The sequence below is a fragment of the Fukomys damarensis genome, unplaced genomic scaffold (assembly GCF_012274545.1).
Source record: "Fukomys damarensis isolate Sample0158 unplaced genomic scaffold, DMR_v1.0_HiC HiC_scaffold_3, whole genome shotgun sequence".
NCBI lineage: Eukaryota > Metazoa > Chordata > Mammalia > Rodentia > Bathyergidae > Fukomys > Fukomys damarensis.
The window spans coordinates 37,756,852-37,766,980 of NW_022900915.1; the positions used below are offsets into that span (position 1 = coordinate 37,756,852).

At 36.1% G+C, this 10,129-nt stretch overlaps 1 pseudogene; it reads right to left on the reverse strand.

Annotated features, from left to right (window-relative positions):
* Nucleotides 1-1,303: 1,303 nt before the first annotated feature.
* On the reverse strand, nt 1,304-9,281 carry LOC104871348 (annotated as a pseudogene).
* Between the last annotated feature and the right edge of the window lie 848 nt (nt 9,282-10,129).

Sequence of the window (10,129 nt, forward strand, 5' to 3'; positions counted from 1 at the left end):
TTTTACTATGTGGCTAACAGCCCTGAAAATATAACATTAAGTACTGTTGACAATTTCTGATATTCAGCCTTCATTATAGAAGGTCATACATAAGAAAATACAGAAATTAACCAATAAGCTAAGATATGAAGAGTGATGCAAATGTGTATTCAATAGGACAAATGTGTCTATCATTCTTTTCAGTATATGAGTTTAATGTTTCCTAAAAATGTTTTATAAGGGAAATTATCTCATAATGGCAGTACCCAAGTAAAGAATCAACAGCAATACTCTACACAATGGTTTTCAACAGGGCATTTTACTCATGCGGGATATTGCACAATATCTAGAGGCATGCCTCCGACAGACACATGCAGGACCACACCTAGCCCATTGGCATCAGGTAGATAGGGACCAATGGTCCAATTAAACCTCCTATAAATCATGGGGGTAATGCCCCACAGCAAGGAATTATCCAACATAAAAGGTCAACACCCAGGCTGAGAAATTAGTCCAGCTTTTTAGGTCATGTAATTATCTCTTTTTTTTAAATTTAAACTTTTTATTTGACACAATGGTAGAGTCACATAAAGTTAGAAGAAATCACTCAGAGAAGTACCTGTACACAATAGTTCTCATACCAAACATTTTTGGAAAACTACGCCACCTTTATAATGATACAGTTAGAATATAAAACATGGCTACCACGAGGGTCCCTGGTGTTACGCTTTTGTACCCATTCCTACTTCCCTCTAAACACAAAGCCATGTACTGCGTGCTTTCGTTTCAGTGTCCAGAAACTCACATCTATAAGAACACAAAGCAGAGCAGTGGTGGCCAGGGTTGGAAAAGAGGGAAATGGAATTTGACGGTGGATTTAAGTATTCTTTCTGAGGGGATGACAGTCTGCAAAATCATGTTCTAGTGATGGTTACACGTGTGTGAATTCACTAAAACCCACTAAATTTTGTAGTTTAAATAGATATATATTATGGCATGTAACCTATCTTAATAACATTGTTAACAAAAGTCATATGTGTGTGCTCATATTTTTAGATTATTTTGACTTTTTTCTTAATGTGTCTATATCCCTTCACAATTTACACAGTTGATATGGCTTTTTAATTTAAAAACAATTGTTTTTTGAGATATGCTCTCCTTAGTTGTTCAGTCCAGGCTGGGTTTCTTTGTTTTCTTTTGTTTTTGCTGCAAAGGGCTTTATTTTCTTTTGGTCCAAGATTTGTGAGTGAACTCCAGAGGTGTAAAAGCTGCCTAGTGGCTGGAGGGAGGGAGAGGGTTAGGCCAAAGTCCCGAAGCTGGGTGATCAGGAGCCCTCAAGAGCCGCTGAGATCAGGGGCCTCCTAGCCGTGCATGAGGGTGAGCCTTTGAAGAGGTTCTCACCCAGCCCAGCCTGGGGGGCCCCTCCAGTCTGCAGAGCTTAGTGAGGTTGTCTTCTGTCTTCTCGCTGAGATTCACCTGGTCATCTAGAAGGTGGTCCTGCAGGAAATCACAGATGGGGTCTGTCTTGGCAGAGCCCAAGGCATGAAGATCCAAAAGAGCTTGGTTCAGGTTCTTCCCCAGGGCCAGGGCAACTTCCATGGTGTCCAGGGCTTTTCCTCAGTCATCTTCAGAAGGTTTCTGCACGTCTTGGAAGAGCACTCGGCCACCGCGCTGGTTTTGCATCTTCAGGAGATGCACGGTGCCTCGTGTTTCTCCTTGGCCACCTCGCAAAAGAAATGGCCACGCCCACCAGAGCCGCATCGTCACTGTCAAAGCAGTAGCCCAGAGAGAGGTCGGTGTAGGAGGCCCGCAGGAGCAGATGCACAGGCGGTTGACGGCAGGCTCCGCCTCGGTGGAATAATCCTGACGAATCTGAGAGGTCGTGGCTGATCAGCAATAAGGAGCTACCCGCAAAGGAAGGCTGACATGACGGCTGGTCCTGGAAGCAGGAGACGGGAGAGGTGATGGTCCCGAAATTTGTGACTGATGGGCGGCTGGAGGATGAAAAAGAGGGAGTCCCTGGGTCTGTTTTGTCCAAACCCTGCTGAAGCAAGAGACAGATCCGTGAGCTCTGCAGAAGCTGCTCTAGGCTCGGAACTTGCACTTCTCCTGCTTTGGCTCCCAGGGTGCTGGAATTACAGGTGGGCACCAACATGCCTGGCTTCTGTGGTTTGCAGCGTCTACAAGTCAAGCAGAATGATTCCTATTTTTTAAATTGCCTTGGCCATTCTATTCTCCATGCCTTTTCATATAAATTTGGAACTGTATCTCTAATTCCTGCTGGATGTTTTACTGCAGTTATGTCAAATGCATACATTTGTGGTAGGGGACTGAGATATCTTTAGTCCTTTGAGATTCTAATCCATGAACATGGCATCGGGCCCTTTCCTTAATTCACCTTTGAGTATTTTATCAGCGTTTTGTAGTTTTCATCATAGAAATCATATTTATGTTTCTTACAAATGTGTGTGTGTGTCATTTGAGAAAAGACTTGTGTAAATAACACTTTTAATTTTAGCTTTTCATTGTTCAGTAGTTTATATACAAATAATGGATTTGGTGTGTTGACTTTTTATTCTGTAACCTTGAAACTCATTCATTATTTCTAGAAGTTCTTTTGCAGACGTCTTGGAATCCTCTGTATCAGCAATCATGTCCTTTATAAGAACAGTTTTATTTCTTCCTCTTTATTCTATACATATTTAGTTCATGCTTCTGCCTTTTTCTGCCTTGGGTAGAATTTCTAATATAACGTTGAATAGAAATAGTAAATATTGATATCATTACCTTTTCTAAAGATTGGGAAGAAAACATTTAATCTTTCAATTATTTGATGATAGCTACAATGTTTTTGTCAATATTCCTTGTCATTTTGAAGCTGTGCCCTTGTATTCTCAGATTACTAAGAACTTTTTCTCACAAATGGATGTTGAATTTTGTCAAATTCTTTTCTTCATCAATTGCTGTAATCATGTTTTTTTTCTTTTGTGACCATTAAATGATGAAGTATATGGATTGATTTTTCCATGTTAAATCAACCTTGTATTCTGACAACAAGCCCCCATTTTACAATACTGTGTTCAACTTCCTATTTGTTTTTGTTTGTTTGTTTGTTTTGTTTTGATTTGATTTGATTTTTGAGACAGGATCTTTCTATGTAGTTCAGGCTGGTCTTGAACTCACTATGTATCCCAGGCTGGCCTCAAACTCACAGCAAATCTCTTGCCTCAACCTCCAGAGTTCTGGGATTATCAACTTCTGATTTGTTAAGGAAGTTTGTTTTTTTGTTCATAAAAACTAGTGTTTTTTTTCCTTTTACTTTCTATATCTAGTTTTATTTTCAGGGTAATGTTGACTTCATGTAATAAGCTATTATTTAGAAAAAAATTTGTAAAATTGGTATTATTTCTTATTTAAATGTTTGCTAAAATTTGCCAGTAACACCATCTGGGCCTAGAGAGCCTTTTTTCATGGGAATTTAATAATGAATTCAGATTTCAAAATTTATGTGATTACTCAAGTCATTTCATCTTGAGTAAATTTTATTATACAAATCCTCTCTAATCATAAAAGAGATGTTTTTCAAGCAAGTGTGTCTCATTTAATCTATATTACTGACTTATGTATGTAAAGCTGTTTGTAGCATTTCTGCATCATTTTAATGGAATTAGAGAATTAGTAGTAGCACAGGTTAATGAATACATCCTTCATTTCTAATAATCATAACATGTCATCAGTCTATTTTGGGTTCTGCTAATATCATTGATTCTTTTAAAGAATGAGCTTCAATGTCATTATTTGTCTTTTTATTTTTAATTTCCTATACTCCTACTTTAATTTTTATCATTAACCCTAATTTTAAAAATCTGTTGAACTTTGCTTTTTAATTAATATATGTGAACTACTGACACTGATAGTGATCATGAATGTAGTTTAGATTTACATTTAACACTTAACTTCTTTCTTTTGGTTTCTTTTAAATTTTTATATTTTCCTTTCCTACCCGCCCATCTCTCTTTGAGGGTTTGCCTGTCCTTGTCTGTGTGTGTGTCTCTATTGTTTCCCATCTTAACTTCTCTATTGTTTTGGGACTAATGTAGTTTTATAGGCTTCTTAAGATACCTGCCTGAGGTACTGTACTATGCACATGTAAGTGACACGATTTTAATCAATCTATGTGAGTTAACTTTCTACAACTGGAATGTAAGAAAGCTGCCCTCTTTCCTTCCCCATTGCATAGATTACACTGGTAAACATTAAAAACTATAGATATGGTTACAATACTTCTTCCAACCATGAAAAGATTTTTAAAAGCTGAGACATATAGTCTATTATATTTATCCAGATATTTAACATGTTGCTTTACTTTTTACCCCAAATCTGACAAAATTTCTCTGTGAAAAATTTCTTTTAACGATTTCTGAAGACTAGATCTTCAGATAATGAATTAGTTTTCCTTAACTTTAGGACAACATTTTCATATTCTTTCTTGAAGTGTATTTTCACTGGATGTATAAATGCAGGTATATATTTCTTTTCCTTGGGGCACATTAAAAGAGTTATTATCCTTCCCCTGGTCTCAGAGGAGAGTTCCCCAATCACTTAAAACATGGTTCTGTTGTAAGTGGTCCATTGTTTTTCTGTGATTTTATGAATGTTGTTCACTCTTCAGTATGTGGGTGTGTGTATGAGTATGTTTGGCGGTGATACCAGGCCACCAAACCCTAGGGTACTTCCAATAAGCTAGAACCTCAGCACTTTCTAGTTATTCATTCCTTTGTTTATTTCTTTATTTTAGTTTTTGGAAATAGGGTTCTGCTAAATCACGAAATGGAAGACTGGGCTCAAACTTGCGATCCTCCAGCCTCAGCCTTTCAGAATGCTGGGACTGTGGCCATGGGCTATTAATTTAAAAAATACTTTTCCTTGCCATATATTTTTCTCCTTCTAAGTCTCCAATAATGAATGTCCAAAGTTTTGATATCGCTCCAAAGTTCCCTAGCATTTGATTCACTTATATTCCAGTCTATTTTCTATATCATTTGCAGTGGATAATTTCTAACGATTTATCTTAAAGTGTAGTGATCCTTTTCTTTTTCTTAAAATTAATTTTATTGGTGTATTTAAGGTATACAATATTATGGCATTCATCATTGGATTTGCACCTTTACATAATCCATCTTGGTTCTTATTTTTCCCCATTTTTCTTTTTCATCCCTATTCTGCTATTCAGTTCAACTAATAGTAGAGTTTTTTGTTTGGTTTTGTTTGTACCGGGGATCACACTCAGGAACTTGCTCTTACAAGGGAGGTGGCAGAACCACTGAGCTAAATCCCAGGCCCCATTGGTAGAGTTTTCTGTTCTCAATATTTTAACGGTAGTTTCTAAAATGTATTTAATTCTTTTTTGATATTCTATTACTTTGCTGAGGATTTCTCTCTTTCTTTTCATCTTAAAAGTGAGTGCTTGCCTTTATTTCTTATATCATTTTCGCATAGCTACTTTAAAGTCCTTGTCAGATAATCCTGACTTTTGTCTCATCCAGGAGCTGTTATTTGTTTTTTTTTTCTCTTCCCATGATACTAGATATTTTTCTGGTTCTTCTTATCTTGAGAAATTTCAAATTGTGCTCTGGACACTTTAAATCTTACAATGTATGAGTTTTGGTTAAACACTGAGGAGAATACTGCTGTTTGCGTAGCAGGCAATCAACTCAGTTGTTTTCAGGCCACAAGTTCTGACTAGCCTTTTGAGGGTTGTGGTTTCACTGTCATTTCCATTTTCAAAGCCTTTGAAATGCTATTTATATCTGCCCTATGTTTGCTACACCCAGTGGCCAGTCTGAGATTTTGGTGGTGGTCTAGGTTTGATTTTGGAATTCAGGGTTCTTAGTATACCAGTCAGGCTTAGATTGATGTATATCAAGCTCAGGTATAAAGCCAAGAGTATATAAACAGCTAAGCTGTTGCCCCAAACTTCTTTTTCCATTGGTATTCCCTGTAATATCTCCCAGAAATCTAAGGTTTCTGTTATCCTATCCTGCTGTACACATTACACAACTGTATCTTCACCCAGGACCTAGCAAACAGCAGATACAAAAAAATCTCAAGGGGAAGGGGGGTCCTAAGATACAGCTTTTATGATGAGAGAGGAAGGAACTTCGTTGGATGTGGTTGCCATGTAGAAGAAGACTTAGCCTCCAGGGCTAGGAGAAGGAACTCTTGGGAGGTGGGATCTAGTGGAAGGATTTAGGTTTTAGGTTTTTGACCCTTAAAAGTTACTTTTCGGAGAGGAAGCTCTCAAAGCCTGAGTGTGACCCCACTTTCTCTAGTTCAAGGTATAATCACTTGTTTATTCCTGACACCTGCTCGTGTCATTGCCATCCTCCTACACCACAAGATGACAAAGTAGAGGAAGCTGTCAACTAGAGGGCCCATGGGGCTCACTTATTCCCCTTCTTGGTATCTCCTGAAGGAATTAAAAGCATCACACCACATCGATATATGCACATCCAGGTTTATAGCAGCACACTCTGTAATAGCTAAATGTTGGAAACAACCCAAGTGCCCATCAACATATGAACTGATAAAGAAGTTTTTTTTTTCATACAATGGAGTACTACTCTGCCATAGAGAAGGATATACTTGAGACATTTATAGCTAAATAGATGCATCTTGAGACCAAACTATTAAGTCAAATAAATGGAACACACATATTTAAATACCACATGTTTCTCTGGAATGAGAATAAGGACTAAAATGTGTAATAAATATTGGAAAATAGGAAGAAAATATTCAAATAAGATGGAGAACAAGGGAGGAGAGAGGGGGAAAGGAAAGAAGGGAAGAAAAAATAGAGGGATAAATGGAAACAAGGCTTTTGCATATGAGGAGGGAAATGGGGTCAAAGGGAAGCGGGTATAGAAAAAAGAAGCGAGATATATCATGCATAGGTACAAATTTCCTATCACGAATGTGATCATTATATACATTTAAAATGTATCAAAACAAGTTTTTCTTCAAAAAATAAAAAAAGAAACTGCTGTCACAGAGCCTGACCTACATCATTTGGACTTAGATCCGCTAAAACTAATTTAATCTCTTTTTCATTAAAAATAGCTTGTCTCAAATATTTTTTTGTAGTAACTGAAAACTAATGCAAATGTTATTATCACTTAGAGTTGTGGCATAGTGGACATTTTGCTAACAGGATGCCTCCCAATTCCGAACTGTAGTGTTTCCTTCAGAGCTTTTTCTACCCATGCTGATGCCCACTTTCAAATTTCAGAAGGGATTGAATCTAGGCTGTAGGTTACAAAAGCAAAAATAAACCAAAAATCCCCATGATAAACTCACTGTTATCTTGGCTGTTCTTCAAATTTTCATCTTTTCTGATTGGTCGGCATGCACTCTTCAGAGTCCTCAGATAACTACACAATGCTTTCTCTCCACAGTTTTATCTGCATCTTATGACAGAAAAAGGATGCAGTGGCTTCTCATTTTGTATTCAGAGTCAAAAACTGTGACTAAGGTTTAAAACAAACTTTGGGATCTGTTATGTATGGAAATAGGCAGTTATAAAATATGCTGTATTAGAATTTTATTTAAGCTTCAGTAGTTTGATCTTAAATTAAATATGAGGTCTTTAATATGTTTCTTTTCTATAAATAAAAGATGTTTATAAAAAAACTAGTTTACACTCATTAAGTTCCAGTTCAATCATTTAATCCAAGATATATTTATGAATGGTTACTATAAGAAAAGAAATTTTCTAGGCACCATACGATTTCGTATATATCATACTATTTCACATGGTACCAAGGGCAAAATCAGTGTGTGGTAGCATAGAAGCAATGGGATTCACATTTTTGGAAAACAATTGTTCTGCTTTGAAAGTTCCAACCACTTTTGCTATCTTGAATTTATAATATTAAGGGAAATTATTTTAACAGAATAATAATTTATTACTGCAAAATTCTGTGTTGGGCCGCTTTTTTACCAAATTGTTGAATATTATTCATAGTTTTCCTCTTTCATGCACAGTTCTATTTTCCGTTATACAATTCAGCTTCCTTTTTCCTTAGGAGTAGAGAGCTGAGTCATCTTTTGCCATATCATTGTACCATAGTATACTTTCTGAACTATTATGAATATTTTAATTGGCTTATTTATTATTTTTGTGTGAAAGATTAGCAAATTCAATATGTGAGCAGGTTTTTTTTAAAGCAAGCCTGCAAAAACCAGACAAAATAATATCCTTAAGAAGCCTTGATGAAAGGAGCATAGATTTGCCTTCTTATCAGCATGTTTAAAATTAGTGTTACTTGTTGGTCTACTGAATGAAAAGCATTTGTATTATCAGTAAATTACTAGATGGAAAATAGCTGAAGAGCTTGAGAACATTGTAAAACTCAGTAAACTGGTGCTATTGCTGAGTCTGCCGTCATTAAAGTAAGGTTTGCCCAGAGGAAGTGTAACCATGTATAATAAAACAAAAGTTCCTGCACATTTTAGGGAATAAATGAAAGTATCTGTAACTGAGAAGTTCGTTAAATCAAGTTATTTACTTGGTTCAGCTCCTTAAGACTGAAAAGACTACAACATCAGATGGCTCAGAATAAAATTCTGTCTCTAATTAATTCTGTTTTTGAAAATTGGGACAAGTTTTTTTGCATTTCTAAGTCTTCTGGTAGTCATCTATAAAGTGGGAATAATGTAATTTACTTGAATTGCTGTGAAGGTAAAATCAGCAGACAATTCCAGATGCATAAGGCTTAGTAGGTGGTCATTAATGTCACTAACAAAGTTATCCAAAAGTGCTCATTTTTTTGTCAAAAATAATAATAAATCTTTCAACATTGTAAACATCTCTCAAATAATATTTGCATTATTTGCCTATTTGGTACTGGAAATCTTTTCCTGTTTTTTTTTAAAAAAATTACCCTCATCTTTATGAAGTAAGATGTTATGGCTCATGCCTAGCTATCTCCCCAAAGCATCATGAGGTCAGAGTTGGAGCTTTTTAGAGGTGGCTGGATCTAGAGTATGCCATGGTGGGATTAAGGGTGTGTGAATACTAAATTACTCCACGGATTGGCTTTGCATTGCTCTGGGTGTGGATAACGGGAAGGCCCACCTTGGTTGTGAATGCTGCTCACCCTAAGGGCCTGTAGCCAGAATAGACTATAAGGGACAGAAAGAAGGCTACTATTGTTACTTGCTGCTTCTTGCTTGCTGCTTTGCTGCTTTCCTGCCTTCTGCTCACCATGAAGTGTCTCTTCTCTGTGATGCTCATTTGCCATGTTACTTTGCTTTAGAGCCAGTTAACTATAAACTGAAACCTCTACAAATCATGAGCTAAAGAAACCTTTTGTCCTTTAATATTGTCTTAGCAGCAAAGTAACTAATATACAAAGTAGGTATGAAATTTGAATTTCCAAAAACCTCTTTATTCAAGGGAACTCTGGTGTAGTTAAGTTAGTTTTTATTCACTTATACTATTCACTACAAGCCTGTTTATTTGCTTTTTCCTAATTCATTAAATCAACTGATATTAATGGATGCTATAAAATAACCATCACCAAGTTAGACACTGTAAATAAGTAGATGATTAGTGAACAATCTCTTTTTAAAATTATTTATTTTTTATTTATTCATTTATTTACTTATTTTGAGGCAGATCTCCTTGTGTGGTAAGGCTGGTCTTAAATTTGTGATCTTTCCATCTTTACATCACAAATATCTGGGATTGTATAAGCTGCAGTCCCTGTCTTGAAAGAGCATTCAATCTTTGACAGGAAAATACACACTAATATAAAAATTTCAGCCATAAACTAGAGTCATATTTTATCTGCTCATGAGCACCAACTACTAAAAATGCAACTGTATCACCACCACAATTTTCAAGCATCCTTTTTATTTCTCAGAATAACTGACAGAGACAAATAGTGTGTTTTCTCAATTCATATCTTTCCTTTGCTACAAAGCTATCCTTACTTTATTCAGTCAGCATTCCACTGATTACTTCATTAGTATCCCCACAATACACATATCTCTGATAACAGATATTGTCTTATGGTATTATTAGATATATTATGCTGGTAACTGTACAGCTGATGAAACTCAAAAAGAAAAAAAAAAATCCCGATTT